General features: G+C 41.7%; 1 protein-coding gene across 1 annotated transcript in view; it reads right to left on the reverse strand.

Moving 5' to 3' along the window:
• side-VII (sidestep VII) overlaps window positions 1-20,850 on the reverse strand; it is a 168,826-nt gene that overhangs the window by 38,811 nt on the left and 109,165 nt on the right. The gene's annotated exons all lie outside the window — the stretch shown is intronic.

Genomic DNA, 20,850 nt, shown 5'->3' on the forward strand with positions numbered 1-20,850 from the left:
AGAAACGTGTTCAGTGGACAACTAGCCTCTGTCCACTGGTTTAAAAAATGTCGATTTTCAAATTTCACATATTGGTGTTCCACCGGTTGTCGGTAACATGTGAGTGGCAAAAGACCCGCTTCTTAAAATAAACAGCTGACCGAGTTTCTTTAATTTACATAGGCGCCGTAAAGTTCTTCCAAATCTCAAAAATTGTGCTCTCGAAGTAAGGGCTCCATTTTAGGTATTTTTTTTTCGAGATTTCGCCATGTTTAAATTGTAAAACCTGTGGGATTACTCTAATTCTAAATTTCTTATTTAATGTTGCCGCTTGCTTTCGTTGATATATGAGCTGTTTATGTTTACGATACTTTACAATTTTTCACAACATCGCCAGTAATCTCGATTAATCATCGCAAAAAATACGAAATGTTCGGGGCGAATTTACACATTTCTAAAAAATATGCCCTTTTTGAAAGATAGATTGAAGTGTCTTTTCTTATGGAGAAATACACAGGGCGCATTTCACACATTTGTCAAAAATGGCACATCTCATGAAATGTGTCAGAAATGTGTTCAGTGGCCAGACGCTAAAAGGCTATAACATATTTTACAAAAATGTAGCATTTTCAGAAATGTGGACAGAGGCTATTGCGTACATACCATTCATTCGTTGATGAAAGGAGAGGAACTGCTGGAACGAAAACAAATTGCACAAGAAGAAAATCTACAAAAAAAAAACACTTGTAGTATTATGCTCAGCGATCTTTCTTTCTTATTCTCTCTTTTTTATGCACAATTTCAAAATTTGCTCTCTTTCTCACCATTGCGATCATCGCAACGAAGAAAAAGGTAACAAAAAGATAAGATAAAAAACAAAATTGAAAAAAGTTATAAAATTTTAGAATTTATAAAAATTTAGAATTTAAGACACTTTTATACGTTTTATTCGTGCAGCGGCTTCAATTGCTCCCATAACGATAATGACACAACAATTTTGATTGCTTAAATAATATTTTTGGGACCGTATTAATATAAATGGATTTAAATTAAGAAACATGTTTGAACGGTGCCAGCAAATAAGCGAAAAAAAGTATAAAAAAATATGTAGTTTCAGAGCCGCCGTTTGCTGTTAAGGCGCGGAGTAATACTAATTCGGCGACAATACAGCGCCGATGGTCTCTCCCATAAGTTCCTTTTAAAAAGGCAAATTGACTTTAGTGCTGGGAGCGCACTAATTGATCGCCAGAGACAACATCTGATTGGATTTTGCCAGCATACTAGACCAATTCAATGATTTTCGGTTTTCAGCAACAATTTAATCTGCACTATATTTACCTGCTGCCTAACTTAGCCTGGTTCTAAATTCTGTCTGGTACTAAGTTTTAGTATAGTGTTAATTTTTAATCTAGTATTAAGTTAAAAGCTCGTACTAAGTTTACACATTTTCAAATTTCACATATAGCTCTTCAACCGACAAGCTAACATGTGAGTGGGACCGCTTCTTTAAATTAACAGCTGATCGAGTTGCTTTAATTAAGCGTCACAAGGTTATTCTTCCAAAACTCAAAAATTGCGCCCTCGAAGTAAGGGCTCCATTTAGGTACTCTTTACGAAATATAGCCACGTTTAAATTCATGTGTTTTCTTATCGGAAATCGTACAGGCCGCATTTTACACATTTTGCAAAAATGTTACATTTTCAGAAATGTGTCAGAAATCTGTTCAGTGGATAGAGGCTTTAATATCAAGGAAGCTTAGCCGATTAGTATCCCTTAGGTCAGTAACTCTCATCTGTTAAAATAGAGGGGGCAGCTAGCGACAATTATAGAGCAATTAAAAACATTAATAAAGTCTTTTGTGAAGATGAGAAATTCTGCAAATTTGCTTCTAAAAGTGTGTATACACACATACACACACAAGCACGCTAGGCAGACGGCCCCTTATTGGCGCGCTCAACAAAAGGACGCCACTCGGTTGCACAAAAATTGACGCTACAAAGCAGACTTTATGCACAATGCTCGACACAATTTCGGTCATTATAACCAATAAAACTTATATTCGTGGATGAGTCAAAAAACGGCAGCAATATTTTTGGCGTTTCAGAGAAGAGTCGAGAACTGGAGCAGCAAATTGAATATCTGCAATTTGGTGCGTCTTCATCACAAGCTGCAATGGCGGCTATTTGTACTGCGACCACACAACGCTCTGCAATTTATCTGGCAAAGTTCACCTGCAACAATCCAAGCTTGTGGTTTGCTCAGTTAGACAGATCGTTCCGTCTATATTGCATCAACAACGACGATGATAAGTTCGATCATATCACCGTCAATTTGAGTGCTGCTGTTATCTTGATCGTAGGGGATTTGGCAACTTATCCTCCATCTACAAACAACTACTAAGCCTTAAAAAATTGTTTGCTGAAGTAATTTGCAGAGCCCTCGGAATCTTTAATGCGTCGTTTGCTGATATAAAACCTTCCCAGATTTTGGTCCACGTGCGAGGGCCCGCTCGGGACTCAAGCAGTGAACAAAACATTTGCACGCTGATCCTCATGGAGATGCCAGCAAAATTATGTCAAGCATCTGCAATCGGCTGACCGTTCTCGTAGCAAATCGCGAAATCAGTTAAGCTAGCCCTTTTTATTTTTTTAAATTTAAATTTGCTTCATTTCAATTTTTCTGTTATTATCAGGAAGAACTTAAATTAAATTTATATGAATATTTACAAACTATTTATTCTACTGGTAAGTCTAATATACAAACTTACAGTGGCGCGTATAAGTATTTGTGGCTGTTATAGTACGTCACCAATTGACCGCGCAAGAAAACTCCCGGACACATGTCCCTCGATAGCGCATAGGTCATATTGGCGCATTTATTTAAATTAATGCCAATATTTCAACGCTTGGCCCACATTTCAAATTTGTGAAGATATTGCTGCAGGACGTCTGTTGCTTCGTAGACAGATTCATTTCTTGATAAGATGGCTGTGTCATCTGCAAACGTGGCGATGGTAAGGTCGTGTGGATTCGCGATTTCAATTGGTAGAGCGTGGGCCCAAGCATACTACCGAGAATGACCGGTTTGTCAAATAACTTTGCACAATCAAATAAAGTTAAGGTGGTAACAAGGGCTTGATTATGCAGAATAGTCCATCATGACAGACTCTGTCGAAGGCTTCTTTTATATCTAAGTACGCTGCTTCGTACTCTTTGGCTTCGAAACCCGTGAGGATAAAATTCACCACCCTATTAAGCTGCTCCGGTGTGCCATGAGATTTGCGGAACCCGAACTGAAAGCGGGGAATTGTTTCTTTAATGCAGACTACGTTCCAAGAGTTTTCCAATCGTAGGCAACAAACTAATAGGCCTGAATGAGGGACATGGGGCTCTTTCCGGCCTTATGGATCATGCATATCCTCACCTTTTTCCATTTGCTTGGAACATGCCCCAGTCTCAATACCTCATTGAAGATTACCATTAAAAATAGGACTGCTCTGACTGGCAATGCTTTAAGTGTTATGTTGTCGATCCCATCTTCGCCAGGAGCGTTTCTTGTGTTAAGTGCTGCTATGTGGCCTGATACTTCGTTGGTAGTGATAGGAGCAACTGGGAGACTTAGCTGGCCTGTGCTCTCCAGTGTGCGTTGAACCCTTCTGTTCATGCTTGTCGAGCTTGTATTGAAAGGCTTAAAGCTATCCTCCAAGTCTCCGGCGAATGCATCAGCCCGTTCCTTTGGGGATCTAGCCCAAGATCCATCAGGCTTTCTGATCGGAAATTTGGGGATCATTTGCTGTTTGTACCTTCTCGTCAGTCTCCATAGGGATTGACTTGAAGATTCATCTGGAGAAACATTTTCAAAAAAACGGTCGGTTTCCCTTTGTCTATTCAGCTGCAGCAGCTTGTTAACACGGTTCGCCACTCTGCGGTAGATCCTGTCCACGATTGGATCTCCGGTTCGACAGTACTGCCTTCTGATCCTTCTCTTAACCAGCAGTAGTGTACAGATTGCTGACGGAAGTCTCACTTGTGGTCGTGAGCTTTCTGATCGGCTTATTGGCGCAGAAATGAGGGGTGCCGAGTGAACCTTGTTCAGGAATAGCGCATATACATCTTCGATGTCTTCTGGTGCAAGTATTTCCAAGTGTAGGTCTAGAGTTTCCTCTCTCGTCGAAAAGCAGCAATGTTGGCTCCAGGAGGCAGCAGGCGACCTTTAACTGTTTTACCCCTTGGAATACATTCGTAACCAACTACTGGTGGGATATGATCAGAGGATAGCTGAAACTCAGGCCTTATACTAAAGCCATCTGGGTGAAGTCTGCTATAAATAAAGAAGTCAATGGCACTCGGCGTGTAACTTTGGGAAAACGGGAAATGAGTGGCTTGTCCAGTCGCTAGTATTTCAGATGATGAGTTTTGCACCACGTTCAGTAAGCAGGTGCCTCTTGCGTTAGCTCTATAGCAACCCCAGCATCTGTTTTTGGCGTTAAAATCGCCTTCCATAAGGAACATTCTTCCTAGTCCGCTGAAACCTTGCTGGAACTCCATTACTGACCGGGAAATATGCCGAGGCAATGGTTAATTCACCCCTGCTAGTTGCAATCTGGATGATGGCCATTTGCAATTTCTGCATTCTTACCGGTTCATTTTGGGAATATGCGATCGCCGCTCCTCCTGTTGCTATATCACTAGGTTGATCCGCTTTGTGAATTTTGTAGCCTGGAATAAAGATGGATACACCGGCCTATAGCCAGGTCTCTGTAATTAGCATCACATCAATATTATGTTCAGTTAGGAAGTGCTTAAGCTCCTCCACATGCCCAGAGATACCACGGGGATTTCACAATCCGAGGCTTAGTGAACTCTGCATCATTTTTTGGCGTTCAATAGACTCCGACACATTTGTTTAAGGAACTGATTCGTCTCCTGCAGTTCCTTTAACATAGCTTGTAGCGTGTCGACTTTCACAGTGAGTGCTTCTATTGCAGCCACCAGCCTTGAACTAATATGTGGTTGGGTTTCTTGGTGCTTGGGGGTAGGTTTCCTAATAGACGTCTATTTATTGAACTTTTCCAGCCCAGTCCGCAGAGTATCGGCGTACGAAAAATTTCCCCGCACTAAGGTTGCTGGAATGTGTTGCTGACGGTCTTTTTTTTTACTGACATTACTTTTCAATCCTAGACTTACTTTTGGTCTTCATTCTTGCGTTCTAGCTTTGAACACATTGCATCCCTTATGCCAAGCTTCATGGTTTCCACCGCAGTTGATACAGCAAAGATTCTCAACCAAAGTTTCTTTGCATTGAGCTGTTGGATGATTTTGAGCACACTTTTCACAGATATAAGGCCTCATAAGGCCTTTGGTATTTTAACCAAGACTCTTTGTCGCCCTATTTGCTTGATTTTCAGCGCATCTTTATTATTAGGCTTGCGAGCCGAAGAAGAAATTATTTTGTATCAGTTCCTTAATAGCTTCCCCGTTTTCCTGTTGTTGGACCTTACGAGGACGAGGGTTGTGGATACGAAGGACACTATGTCCATATCGCATAAACTCCTCTTTAATGCTATCTTCAGGGGTGGTGCTAGCCAAATTGCGGACGATAAGCCTGAAGGCCTTCCTTTAGTTGGTATGTAAAGTGATGAGCATTATTTTCTTTGAGAAACTGCACTAGACTACGATAAGAGTTCGAGTTTTCAACGTGAACCCTTACTTTTCCTTGTGTTCCAAAGTGGAGGGTATAACTATCTGACCCAATGACTGCATCAAGCTCTGCCTCCATCTGGGTCACATTGTTTACATTTTCGATGAAGGTGGCTTCCTGCATCTCGGTACTCTGACTTCTTTTTCCGCATTCAGCTCTACTTCCATCTCTTCTGCCAGTGCCTCGGCTTGGGCTACTTCTTCCTTTGTAGGATCGTCGTTCACTTCATTAGCCAGCAATGCAAATTTGTTTTTAAAAATTGTCGGGATCTCTTTAAGACGTCTGTCCGTTGATATCTGAGATCCAATTAATCTTTCTTTTTTACCGTTCGCTTTTGGCAAGCTTGAAGGCAGTCTATATTTTATTTTGGTAGTCATCCAGCTGAGTGATTCCACGGATGACTTTCCTTGTTCAAGTATATTATTTTCCGGTTCGTTTGGAACTAAACTTTTTTAGTTAATATTTGGGGTGGTGCACACTCCTCCACTTGAAGTTGTAACAGTGTAGGTAGACGCGTAGTTTGAGCTTGACGACGTCAAAGTACATGTCGTTGCAGCAAAATTACTACAACTGCATTTAATTGTAGCGTTTGAAGCTTTCGCAGTATTAATGGAAATCATTGCCCGGATTTCGGCAGGTGTAGCACCAGCAATTCTCATAATTTTCACGAATTCTGCTCGGAGCACTCTCGGCTGAGAGGAACCGGGTGTATCATCCATACTAGCAACTACTAAACTTTACTCCTAAAATAACCAGTATTTTTGGGAAAGTCACTGTTCTAGAGAGTAATTTGTGGCGACCAAGTCACGAGGTGAAAGCTCAGCGCAGTCACTGTTTATGTCAGTTGGTCACTATTGGTCACTAGTCTGTTCGTATTAGTGAGTGGATTAAAAGCTCGCTCGTGAAAGCTCTAAAGCTCTTACGTACTCGGATGAGAGTAATTTGAACTAAGCTTTTTGAGTTTGACTCGCGCAAGACCACCGGCACGTGTTGACTTGCATTTATTGTTTCGTAATAATTAAATTTAGCACTGCACTTTAGCTTCCAGCGGCAGCATTCGTAGTTGAAGAACCACTATGTGAGGGATTTGTTATATGTGACCTGGAGCGGGCGAGATAAGTGCCACTTGCGCTTTAATAACGATATTTGGTTAAAGCGAGGCACTATCATAGGCACCCACGGGAGCAGATATGTAAACGTCCGATCGTCACAATAGCTTGCATTGAATGTTAAGCTAGCAGTCACGCAGCCAATGAACTGAAAAATATGGGCAAGCTAGCGGTGAGCAAGATAAAATATGCCATGGCGACGAAACTCAAAAATTCAAGCTTTCATGCACCCATGCACAGCCGTTAAACTAGAATTGCTGTCGTCACACACGCTGCTCGACGACAGCAAATATACATGTGGCACGGATGAATTTGGGAATTCGCCGCTATCTCCTGTGGCTTCCATATTTGCAGACGTTGCTATCATTGCTATCATTGGTGCAGATTTGCTGACCAAGCATGAAACATCATCGATCTCAAAAATAAATACGTCATCGATTCAGTGAGCGCCCGCATACAGTACAATGTGTGCTCAAGCTTAAAAATCTGTTTCACACATTTGTCGCCAAGTCGCATAAAATACTATATTAAAACCAACGGCAGCCCAATCTCGGATGGTCATCGTCGATTTTCCGGCGAAAAGCTCTAATCCCAAGTCTGAAATCAACTTGACCAACTTGATTGAAAATAATATGCAGAAAACACCACTAATGACAGACGGCACACACGGGAAACGATACACATAATTAACCACCAACCAAGATACGACTAAACTACAAGACAGGCAGAGGAAATTGTGCAGACGCCTCTTAAACAATTCTCAGTTTCAATCTCCTCAGAAACCGCAGACATGTAAAATAATGTGCTTAAAATGTTTAAAAAAAATGTTTTAACTTAATGTATTCTAACTGTTAATGTTTTTTGTATCTCGGTGTATCTCGAAATGTATTGGAAGCAACTAATATTTTAAGAATGGAAATGTCGCCAAAACTGCCAATAATATTTTATTTAACTTTGTTTTATTTAAAAATGAAATAGAAAAATAAATTAATTGCAGCAGAAAAAATTGTGTACCCTCGTCAGTTTAAATTAGCATCACTCTTCATGAGTCTCAGCGAGGCGTAGAAAACAGAAAATGTGGCATCACTTTTGGCTCGCGTGCAAATTGCGGTCGAGCTAGTTTAGTTTAACATAACATTTGCCTTCTCCACACGTTTGGTAGGTAATATGGCGGCGATGGCGTGGCGGCACTTCTTCAGTAAGATGTCGGATCCTGGCGTCGATTGTAGCTCAATCTCCACTTGTCACTTTTGTTGACCAGGCCAATTTCAGCTCTGTTGCATTGTTTGCTATTAGCAATAGTCAAACTCAAGATTCGCATAGATAGCCTCAGTAACCGTGTTGAGCAGAGCAGAATAGTGGCGATGGCTTGGCGTAGCATTAGTTTTAATGCCGTGAGACGCAGCGGCGACCGACTGTTTTCGACGACATATCTGACACTAAATCTGCGTGTTAGTTGACCAATCCGGTCAACAGCTTGGTTACAGCCGTTGTTACCTATGTCCGTTGGAGGTAGTGAGCAATATGATTGCAAAAAGTCATAATTAATAAGTGGAATTTATTCATAATATCAGTATTGCAGTGTATGACTTTTGCCGTCGGTGCTGATGTTATAAGCAGAAATCACTTCCACAAGAGAACCGGTATCAGAAAGACAGAATTCCAAGGGTATATCTGTCGTCGGTCCGAGCTAAGTGGAATATAAGTGGAATGCTCACAACGCTCGACTGTTAGCAGAAATAACCGAGCCACTAACTTATTAATGGTTTTTCAAATGGTGAAAAAATGGTTAAAAATTACTGGATCCGTCCTAGGCGCTACGAATTGTCCATCTTCACAATAACTGTTTATGCCACTAGGTATGCTGCACTTCTCCAAGGTCTCTATTTTCAACTTTGTCGCTGCTTCCAAGCAATCATGATGTGGCTTAAGAAAATGGCCCAAACGCTAATATTTTTTATAACATCGAGCCAGCCTTCGAATATTCTATACACAAAAAAATTATACCAGATCGAAAGAAAAGCCACCCCAATACATTTTCATGGTTCTTTAAGCCGGATAAAATATAAAATTGGAATTGTCATTTTTTCCTGGATATTATTCCCCCCAACAACTTGCCAACTTGAACACGGTACTCTCATTTCTTGTCACCCTTATCAAAGAAGTGTCATCAATCTCCATCTTGGTTCTGTATGAATGTATGTACCTACATAAGTTAATACATATACTAAAATGTATTCACTTGCAATCTAAACCAAGTCCCCAAAAACACACAAAGAAAATTGTATGTGTATTTCCATATATATATACATATAAATAAACAAGCAGGTATAACCCGGTCCGTGACACACATAACATAAATGTTCTAAAAAAACTTTGAAAATAATTTTGAAAAGGATCGGTAAACCGTCTTCATAGAAACGTTTTCCGTTAATTTACCACTGTTGCGGGTGGCATTGCCCACATCACAGAAACACGTATTCTTTGTAACCTTATGTAGAGCAAACCTTTAAACTTTATCAAGAAATCTTAAGTGATTTTTCGTGTAGATCTTAAGAAATGAATTTAAGGGCGTAACCTACTCCACCAAATTTTAAATTTATTCCATCATTTATTAAAATAATATTTTATCATATATAGTTGTGTGCAATTAATAATTGCAATCTTATTTGATTAATTAAAATAAATATATATTTTTATTTGATGTTTATTTTTGTGTTAAGTTTCACTCCCGTAAAGATTAAAATGGCACTTTCCGTGACATATTCACGGCACTCTATGAAACCAATCCACAGTTAAAAGAGGTCGAATAACTTTTTCACCCTAAATCAAAGACAGGCGGGGAAATAAAGGCAATTGTCTCTAAGTCTCCTCTCACAAATAATGGTCTCGTAACAGCATGGAGCGACTTAACTGACAGATTTGAGACTAGGAGGCTGTTAGTCAACAGCCATCTTCACGTCCTCTTTAATCTATTGTAAGTTTCTAAGGAATCTGGAGTTGCTATTAAATACCTACGGAGCACCATCCAAGGTTGATTGACAGCTCTAGAGCACTTCCGTATAATTACTGTGAACTGGGATTACCTTCTTGTGCGCCTCTAAATTACCCAAGCTTACACTATCGCTGTGGAAACAGTCGTTGCACAACAAGGTTGACATCCCGACTTGAAACGACCATAATTCCGTCTAATTAGAAATTAAAGGTCCAACCCCGAACGAAAAGAGCGCCTTAAAAAGAAGATTAACTCCTTTGAAGCCAAGGTGAGCGCTAAGGCTCAATCGTACAACCTTTGCCAAAAGTAGAACGAAAAGGAAATCACTTAGAAAGTTTCAAGAGTCAACGTATTCGTATCACGTCTAAGTGCCGCCACAAAACACTCCTGTATCGTGGCGGCCCTCCTCCAGTGCCCGTTGCAACTGTTCCCACGTAACAAGTTACCCACTCGCAATCCTTCTCACTACGTTTTGGGAAGTGGAAGATACGTCAACTAAACTGGCAAAATACTCAGACTCCATAAGCGAAAAGAACTTCACTTGCACCACCAAATAAAATGAGACAGGCAGATATAAAGTTACTCTTCAAGAATCCTGATCATATCAACTTGGGACATTTAAGGTCAATCGCACTAGCTCAGTTGTTGAGAAACGAAAGTCGTTTAATGAGAAACGTTCCACCACAAGAGCAGTACAACTTCGCGATCATGGATTACCGGGGATTGGATCATATGAAACAAGTCCCTCCTTCGCTCCGTCCGATATCAAATTGAAACAATCCTATACAAAATGTTAGGTTGTTTTACAAATTGCCATTCGTGTGCCGTGCTAAGATCTTCATGAGAGAAATCTGGCTTCATGATCTGTGTTGGGACCAATCCCTACTAAGCCAACTTAACTAAAATAAGCATTCCCGAATTCCCCTAAGGTCAAGTTGCAGTTCCATGGGTTTTGCGATGCGTTTCAGAGCGCTTACGGAGTTGCAATTTATACCCAGAAGAAACTGCACATGAAGTTTCAGTCCATCTGATGACAGTGAAAACCAGAGTAGCTACTGAGAACACATCACCCTGCCTCGCTTAGAGGCTTCATGGAGCTGTCCTGCTTACGGAATTGTCCGCAGTACTCCTACCACAGTTGATTGTCGAAAGACAGGAGCTTTTCTGCTGGAACGAGTCAGTCATAGTGCTAGTGGGGGTCAACAAGCCACCATGAAATTGGACGACTGTCTTGGTTGATAAAGTCGCCAAGATCGCACAATCGGTCAACTCCAGCAAGTGGTCTCACGTTCGATCCGCATGCAACCCTTCCTATCTGGCTAGCAGAGGTGTTACATCATGCGACCTTGTGGCCAATGATATGTGGTGGCATGGACCAGAATGGCTACAGTTGCCACAATCTCCATAGCCAACTGCTATCGAATCAGTCCTTGAAACTCAAGCAGAGCTACTTAGATACTTAATATACATATATTATTCTAGTTGCAAGCTATCAAGTTTGTCGACTTTAGCTTTTACTATTTACCGAATTTTCTCGAAAAAGTGGATTTCGATGTAGATTTTTATTAATTGTTTCGATACGGACTAAGCTGACTGTAGGAAACGAAATCGTACTGCGCATGGACGAGGTGGACGTACATACCAAAATGCAAGTCTCTAGCTCTTATAGGTTCTGATATTCTGGCGTTCATACATACGGACGGACGGACAGACGGGCGGACATGGCTAGAGCGACTTGGCTGTTGATGCTGATTAAGAATATACATAATTTATGGGGTCGGAGATGCTACCTTCTGCCTATTACACGCATTACATTTGCACAAAAATATTATACCTTTTTATCTTTATCAAAAGGTTCAGGGTATAAAAATATACAATCACAATGTCTTGTGCCTCTTTGTATACCTCAGCACCCGAGCCATACACTTAGAAGCCATCTTGGGCTTCGACAATGGCAAAACATTCGTTGGAGCCTCGAAAGTCTATCGCGTAACTTTGTAGATTTCACAAAGGAAGCAAATGACACCATCCAACGGGAAACCTTCAAAATAGTGACATGTTTATCGTCAAAGAAATCTAACTTCCATCCAAGCCTCGAATCCAGGCAAGTATAACATGGTCCCCATCCACCTTACAATTGACTTCGATGCCACCATTCCAGAGATACAGATCTCCTGTGTTGTCCTTTGTGTCTACAAATCCACATTTTTAAAGACTTTTCTTTCCTACTGCAGCAACATTGTTCGTTGCCAAAAACAACAACAACCAACATTCCCGTGGAGTAGAGTCTATTTGATGCCGGGTTTGCAGAGAAGAGCACGCACTGCAAAAATGTCAACGCTTTCTGAGTCTGAGACCTGAGGAGCACCTTTGGGCAGTACTCATAGACAAGAACTACCCCAACTGGCCCTCGAAAACTCACGTCATCCGTGGCAATGATAACTGCCGGCCCTGTGGTAAGGAGCCCCACAGCTTTCAACATACTAAGAAGCCACAAAATAAGGAGCATACCCAAAGCCCCGCATGCCTAGGCGCAGATGGCTAAAGCTTATACTCGCCCTTTTTGACGTACCCCATCTGCTGCGTCCACATCAAGCGCACTACGCTCCGATTCCACGGTACCAGCAACAATGCTGTCGTCATTCCTCCAGCGCAGGAATGATCAGTGTACTGTATACTACACTGGTGCTCCTAGGAAACGGCACAAAATTCTTTGTGACTCGAGCGCTGATCAATTCGTACAGTCCAACGAGTTGCATCGATGCATCCTTGTCAAAAACCCTCGGGCTTTTCATCACACAAATCGGTGCATATAGGGCTTGTATCGCCTTCATCAGCACAAAGCGTACCGATGATTAGAAAATGGTAGTTATCCTCCAATCGGAAAATAAACGTCAGAGTCGGACTCTGTAAAATATATCGAGGAATCAATTAAAAACAAAACTGTAGAACATCGTATTGGCGGATGCCGGGTTCCATCGGCCCGACACTGTCACCTTGGTGCTTGGTGCGGATCTTTATCCGCAAATAATCCGTCTGGTACCCAAGATGGTCTGCCGGTGAGGTATTACACCTTTTCGGGTTGGTCCTCTCCGGGACCTGCAGCCAGTGACGTCCAACGTGACACCAGACCTATAATGTTTCCAAGCATCTCCCATTGCAACAGTATTGCAGGGGGCGGGATGTTCGTGCCACAAAGTATTCATTTATTTATTTATTTATTCTTAATGGTCGACAAAACGGGTGTCTTCCTCATTGCTTAAAAGACTATAGAATAGATAATGCTAAATGCCTAGTTGAAGAACACAATTTACTAAATAGCATCAGCGATGGAGGTGTTTTATTTGTCAGTCCGGCCAGCTGTGCTCCTTTTTATACACTGAACCCATTAAAAATAAGTAAAAGGGTATATTGTATTTGCGCAAAACCCAAATGTATGTAACAGGCACAAGGAAGCATCTCCGACCCCATAAATATATATATATATTCTTAATCAGCATCAATATCCGATTCGATCTAGCCATGTCCGTCCTTCCGTCCGTATGTACGAACGCAAGGATCTCAGAACCTATAGATCTAGAGAGCTAGAGACTTGAAATTTTAGATGTAGGTGTACCTAGTGCCTGCGCATAGCGAGTATGTTTCCGATAATCGATAACTTACTCCGTTTCCAAGCAATCCATAAAAATCGATAACCTTTCTTTGGACAATTTTGGTAAATAATAAGAGCTAGAGTAAATAAACTTGACATATAGCTTCCAAAATAGAATATATATATGCATTTAATGTTGGAGGACGAGGGTTCAGGGTATCCCCTAATCAGGAGCTCCCGACTAGAATCTCTTACTTGTTACAGCTAATTTTGTCAGTGACGATTTTAGAGCCTACATCAAGGCAGAAGGGTGTAAGTACAAAAAAAGTGTTCTTAAGTAAAATTAAAAATAATCTTCAATTGCTATAATATTTAAGAAAATATAATAAATAGAAAAAAAAGAACTTCTACAAGGTCGGCTTTTACTTTATCGCTGCTTCCAGCAATCAATAAAACCAAAGGAAATAGCCATACTTTGCAGTTTTTCACTGGTTGGGAATTCCTTTAAATATTTTTTTTCCAGCGTTTACAAGAAATTATTATATTATATATTATTAATACAAGAAATACGTATACCAAGTTTTCAAATTAATAAACAATGAAAGAAAAAGAGCACGCGTGGGTTCTGAACCGAACGAGACAGAATATAGTCGATTGTGGTTTATTCTATTTCGCTCTTAGAGTGACCCTTCTTTTAGTCTTTAGTACTGGGCCTCTCTACTGTTGGACGTTACCAATAGTTGCTGAATATAATAGGTTTGAACGATACAGCAACTCATGCGGTTTAGCAGGAAATAATCATGACGCGATGAAAAGGGACCGATCCACTGCCAACTGCGCTTTAGCCGGTGTGAATAGGAACTTAGTATTCTGCTGGAGAATAAGGTTGGAACTAAAGTTGGTGTCAGATACTAGTGCGCCCTGTAAAATATGAATCTTGGTTAACCAGCTCCTCCTGCCTCCCATGGTATAAGAATCACATTTTTCGCATCTCAATCGGAGACTCGCTCATCATTACGCTTGTCTTCAATTTTAATTATAACAGACATTTTCGAGCACATATAGTCTTGGACAATTTTAATACAAATGACTATGTGCACCACGAAATGCGTGTTCACATGGATAGCTCACTTTGGCTACGCAACGCCAGCTACATTTGTTGCTTGTGATATTTAACGGAAAAGCGATGTGACTGCTTGCGAGACGACATTAGGTCGATCAGTCCGAGAGATAATACCCTACTTTAACTGCTGGGCATACACGACTACGAGTTTCAAGAGTTTAATTATTAAAATTTACTGGTTCCCACACCGCAGGTCATACCACGAGAATCCCAAATCGGCGACTAAAAAATCAATCAAAATCAATTAACGTATTTTATCATTTTCATGCTTCAGTTTTATGTCCTTTAAGTGATACACTCCAATAGTTCAGTTATTTTTATTTGATACTTAGTACGTTATATGTCGGACTTAACGTCTTGGCGAATTTAGCTTTATTTGAGAATGGGCGAGCTTAATACTAAACTTATGGCTTATATTTGCTTTGCGCATCATTTGGTGTTATCGTGCTTATGTTTGCAAGTTTTAGATTTTCGCGTTGGCTGCATAAGCTTTCGAGATGTTACTTTCAGGCTAAGAGCGCACTAATTGTAACAGATCAGGCGTTATTAGCGAAGAATCGTCTGTAACTAAGTTTGATTTTCTAATAAGTTCGTAGTCGCTGTCGTTACTATAATTAATTGTGGATAAAGCAAAGAGTAGATACTTGTCCCAGTTGATGTGATCAATATAGACCGGTTCAATCGCTTGTTTGTGGAAAATAATTTGCACATCAGATGAGTGATGTACCAAAGCGAGTTCGAAGTAACCAGATTTAAATTTAGAGGACGGCGATGACGTGCTGATCAGACCTTATGCCCTTTCCTATATTTGGGCGGAACTTGCGGCTATTGTACATAATCCTCAAAGTGTCTACAATCCTCCTGGTAAGAATACAATCGCAGCACGTTCTACAAACAACCGGTAGTGGCTGCACTGTGCAACGTCAAAGCATTGGTCAATCAAGTTGTGCAAATAGTGGGCAGCACCTTCGCTATCTAGTACCTTGCTAAGTTGTTGCTGACAGGAGTCTGATCACTCCAAATATATCTGCTCCGTACCACCTAAATGTGACAACGGCTGATAACGAGACACATGACATAATGTTAGCTGTACTGCACAACACATTCTGAAAAAAAGTGAGCTTTGCCGTCTGATCTATTTCTTAAAGCTTGGCAGTCAACTAAGGAGCCCCCACTGGCTTCCACAGCGCTCTTGAGTTATAGCCGCTGGCCTGCCTTTAGAGCCAGATGCATGCTCTTCCAAGATCTGGAGCGCCTAGATCTTCACTATAACTTCCGTTTAGTTAGTTTGCTTACGATAAGCTTTTTAACTATATTAACGTGCTGCACAGGCAGCACAAAGACAGGGCATCGACGCAAGAGGCAGCGATTGAAAGTTGATATCCCACTTAAACCAAATTATGTCGTATATGACATTCAGCTTAGAGTTATTGCAGTACGTAGTGACGAAGTTTGCCTCTGATTCGACTTTATTGCACCACGATCATTATGGACCAAACATTGTTGTCTGCCAATGTCCACACTGATAAGTCCCTAGAGATTGTCCGCCTGCTTTAGAAGATCGATATTGACAACCTTCTTATATTAGAAACTCATTTCAACAGCCGCTTCCTTGATATAGGGTTCACTGCACCAACTATCTGAGTGATTAGTTCCGAGGTTCTTACTTTCCGCCATTCCATGACTCGACAGCATCTGCACAATATGCCTGTCTCAGTTACAGCAGTCTACTATCTCAGGTCATCCTTCCTTTTGGGGAATGCAATGGGCTCTGTGGTGCCTTGCGCTTAATTTTTTTTAGCGAGTGACGTTTATTGTCAGTTTTTAATTTGCAGGTTGTGTTTACGGACAGACAGATGAACATGGCTAGATCGACTCGGCTATTGATGCTGATCAAGAATATATATACTTTATGGGGTCGGAGATGGGGTCCCTTCTGCCTATTACATACATTTGCATTTTGCACAAATACAATATACCCTTATTACCAATTTTTAATGGGCTCAGATATATGGAAAGTCGTCTTTGCTCACGTGCAGAGCGGTAGACATAATCAGTAGAATCATACCCACGATATTGATTCCAATGAAAAACGAGACAGCGAGGCTATCTTTGGTACGCCGACAATTTAAAACCTTTGCAGATCAACCTTTTCATAATACTCATATTGCGTTGCTTGTATCTAAGAAGCAGAGGGAAATAGTTAATGAAGAGTATGGTTAAGAAATGTTGAAAAACAAAAAGTATTTTATAGAAAACCCTCATTTTCGATTTCGGATATTGCATATATTTGAGGAGCATAGTAAAACTAATAAATGCCGAGATTGGTCAAGATATCTTAAAAAAACAAAATGATTTTTCATGCAACGATTTCTTAAAAGAATTTTGCATATATATGAGGAGTATAGTAAAACTAATAAATGCCGAATTTGGTCGGGATATCTTGAAAAACAAAATTTTGTTTAATTCAACAACTTAAATTTCGACCGATCGTTCCTATGGCAGCTATGTGATGTATTGGTATAAATAGTAGGTTTGGCATATTTGCTGCGTGCAACAGAAAGCGGGACTTCTGCAAAGTTTCATTAAGATAGCTTTAAGACTGAGAGACTAGTTCGCATAGAAACAGACAGACAGACAGACATAAAGACGGACATGGATATATCGACTCGGCTGTTGATGCTGATCAGAAATATATATACTTTATGGGGTCGGAGATGTCTTCTTCTATGCGTTACACATTTCATGACAAAATTATAATACCTTCTGTAAGGGTATAAAAAAGTATTATTATGGCAGAACTCTGCACACTTGCAAGCAATAGAAAATGTCGGAAGAAAGTGCTTCAGAGTCGGCGTATTCGTTGTTTCAAATATAAACCAAGATTGCCTACTGATTGCATCATAATTCTCAGCAATAAGCTGAAGTAAAAAATTTAACGGTGTAGGCTTTCGGGACAGAGGCAATATACGAATTCAATCGACCTCGGGAGTTGCCTCACAAATGGCAAAAATCGTTTTTCAAACTTTCGACAAGCCAATGACATATCAAGTAGACGTGAAAGCCTTATTCAATTCTGGGCCAAAAGATTCAAGAAGCAAGGGTTTAATCGACGGCGAATTATTTAATTTTATATATATAATGTATATATATATGTTTATTGTATTGAATCAAAAATAGCATACATTATTATTAAAACACAGTTAACTTAGGAGGTATTTCGTCAAGCCGGGTTGGGTCCTCAGGCTTTTTCGTGGACAAACGTCAAAGGCGTCTTCTTTGAGTAAGGTTGCATCGTAACGTAGGTAGTTGGGGGTCTCTGGGGCGTCTCCTGTGTCGTGGTTGGAGGAGGTCCTTAAAGGCTCATCCCTTGAACCTCCTGAATACTCACCTCCCAGCGAGGTCTCTTGCTACTCGGTTACAGTGTCGCTGGAAGCGTTTGTTGTGTCGGTTGGCGAATACTTCGACTTTTTCTGTCTATAGTCTCTATTTTGGGGTCTCTATGCAAGGTAGAACTTCTGACGTACCAGTCAGCACCGGTCACTCGACGCAAGGCATAGTCTTGGAGTGTCTGAATCCATCTTCGATTTGTACGAGAAGCAATTCTCCAAACCTGGTTACCTTATCTCCAAGTTGGCGCCACCACGACGTTGTAGCCTGCCCGTTTGCAGAAAAGTGGCAATTTGCTGTTGGATTTTAATAGCCAGTTAGTCTTGGCCATCTTAAAGCGGCACTGCTTGAGAAGGCCGTCGATGTGCGCCCGAAAGGTAAGCCTCTTATCCAGTACAATTCCAAGATACTTGGCGCTTTTGCCAGGGTGATCGGGGCTGCAATCTATCCAGACTGCTGGAGCCTTGCCACGCCTCTGTGTGTAGTTGACCGCCTGGCACTTCGAGGCATTGAGATTGATGTTCCACCTGCGAGCCCAGTTCTCAATCGAGTGGATGGATTTCTGGGCCCCATCAGCGGCTTCGTACTTATATTGGGCGGAGTAAAATATTGCCACGCAGCAAATATGGCCATCAAGTGTTTGCCTGGGGTGGCGAACTCATATAGTTCATCCGGAGTGGGGATGTCTTCCGTGTACTAATTGTAAAGGAAGGAACCCAGTACGCTGCCTTGAGGGACACCCGCCTTCATATAACGAACCGGAGATAATGCTGTCCTGACTTTTATTTCAAACTTACGCTTAATTAGATATTTTTATTTTCTGGAGCAATCCATCTTTCCAGACTCGATCGAAGGCCTCAAAGACTCCATAGCAATAATCTTTATCGTCTTAAGCCTTAAGAATATGGTTCATCACTCTGTGAACCTGTTCATCAGCGCCATGCCCACCCCTGAACCCAAATTGGTGATCAGGAAGAATGGCAATTTGATCTATAAGGCTAATAAGTCGGGCGACAACCAGTCTTCCCAAACATTCGACTAGGAAGGCAGGAGACTGATCGGCCGATATGGCTCAGGGTCATATTCCGGCTAGCCCGACTTATGGATTACTGGATAACTTCCACAGGGCAGGAAAATATTACGTCCTTAATATGGCGGTAAAGATCAACGTTATAAAAAGGAGTGCGCGCACTGGCAGGGCCTTCAAAATGGTGAGCCATATTCCAACATGGACCCGTGCTTAAGCCCTGGGAAGGGCTTTGACGACGTTGTTCACCTCCTCCACGCGGATGGGGCCGATAGGTGGTAACAATTGAAGCGGAGTCTCTAACGCTCAGGTAGTCTCATCGATCTCTTCTGGGGAGGCCAAATGAAAAGGTGTGAACCGTTCCTCAGGTGGCTGGCGAAGGTATCAGCTTTCTCCTCGTGTGTACGGCAGTATGTTCCATTGTGGCGAAGAAATGGGAATGGTTCTCTCTTGGATGGGCAATAGCTGCGTTAAGCACTCAATGGCGTCTATGCAAGACGGAGTGTCTCTGCCGCCGTACGGGTCTCTTGTGCGAGAACCTGTGGCCAATACTTTCGATTGACGTTGCGCTAGGCTGTCAGCTAGTTGAAGGCCGGGGGCATTGCTGCTATTTACGCCCCAAACCAGTGATGTGCATTCCAGTCGCCTCCCACTGGATATCTGCCTCCGAGTTGAGTATGACGTTGAAATCATTAGTCGATGTTTTGGCTTCATTTGGCCTACAATAGACTGCTTCAAAGTCTACGCTACCAGCATCAGTGGAGACTTTCACAGTCGAATATTGATAAACACGATTTACAATGCTCAAATGCGGAAAGTGAGCCAATTTACTCCGGATGAGGACAGCGCATCTGCCACTAGCTGGGCGATTTTGAGTCCAGTGTACAGGGTACGCCTTGAAGCCAAAGATTCTTTACTTTGCCTGAAATGCCATTCCAGACTAACACCTTCAGTACTGTGGTAATTTCTATAGCTACGCTGTGAAAAGGTTATGGATTACTGCCATCCTCTCGATAGTTTGGCTCTTGTCCCCGATGGTAGAGGAAAGTCCTTCCCCGTTTTCAGATGTTGCTGTTGCTGTTTTGTGCTGTCAGCCTTTCCTGTTGCTGTTCCCTTAGCAATTTATGTAGCCTAGCTTGTGCTGCTATGAAAGCCCTTCTACTTGTTTAGTGGGTGCTGAACGGGGGAAATCAACAAGTGTAGGCACATGGACTTTTTTGCCGCGGCTTCGGTTCGCTTGAGTCGGTGGGCGATTTTTAGTTTTGGCTTTGGGGCTCCCGCACGCCTTGTATATTCGGTGAAGCACAAGCCTTTAACATTGCTAAGGTGGTTACCACCGCAGTGGGTGCATGTTCCCGGAGCTGAGTCGGGCCGTGTGTAATCGACACTGCGATCATTGAGCCCGCATTTTACGCATTTGTTTTCGTGCAGTCTCCACCTTGACCACCTGCTTGGACAACTTCCTGATGGTAAGAGCGTCCTTGTTGTTGGCCGCCGGATTCAAGTTAATAAGGTGGATGTTCACGGGCTCCTTGGTGGACTTTCTGTTCGGATGGTGCACATGGAAAATGGTATAGCTCTGGCTTCGGAGGTCGTCGATGAGCTATCTGTTGAAGTAGGGCTTCTCCTTCCGCAGCTGTTATGAATAGAATTTGATTTTTTGTTCTTTATGATGACGCTGTACGTCAGCACATCATCGGCTAGGGGTCGCATAGTCCGATCTAGCTTGGACTTGATGGTTGTCCAGGTCCACTAACACATAATGTATGAGCCACATGTCGTTAATATCATCAATATCATTTACCCGATAAGAGTTCAATATTGTTTGCCCATTCTTGGGCTGGCTGCCGCCGTCAACCTAATTCGATGTGGCAGGCAAATTCTCTTCTTGGGCTGAGCTTATCTGCTCGGCCTCAGATTCATCAGTCCCCATG

This window comes from Drosophila virilis, unplaced genomic scaffold, assembly GCF_030788295.1.
Source record: "Drosophila virilis strain 15010-1051.87 unplaced genomic scaffold, Dvir_AGI_RSII-ME tig00003822, whole genome shotgun sequence".
Lineage (NCBI taxonomy): Eukaryota > Metazoa > Arthropoda > Insecta > Diptera > Drosophilidae > Drosophila > Drosophila virilis.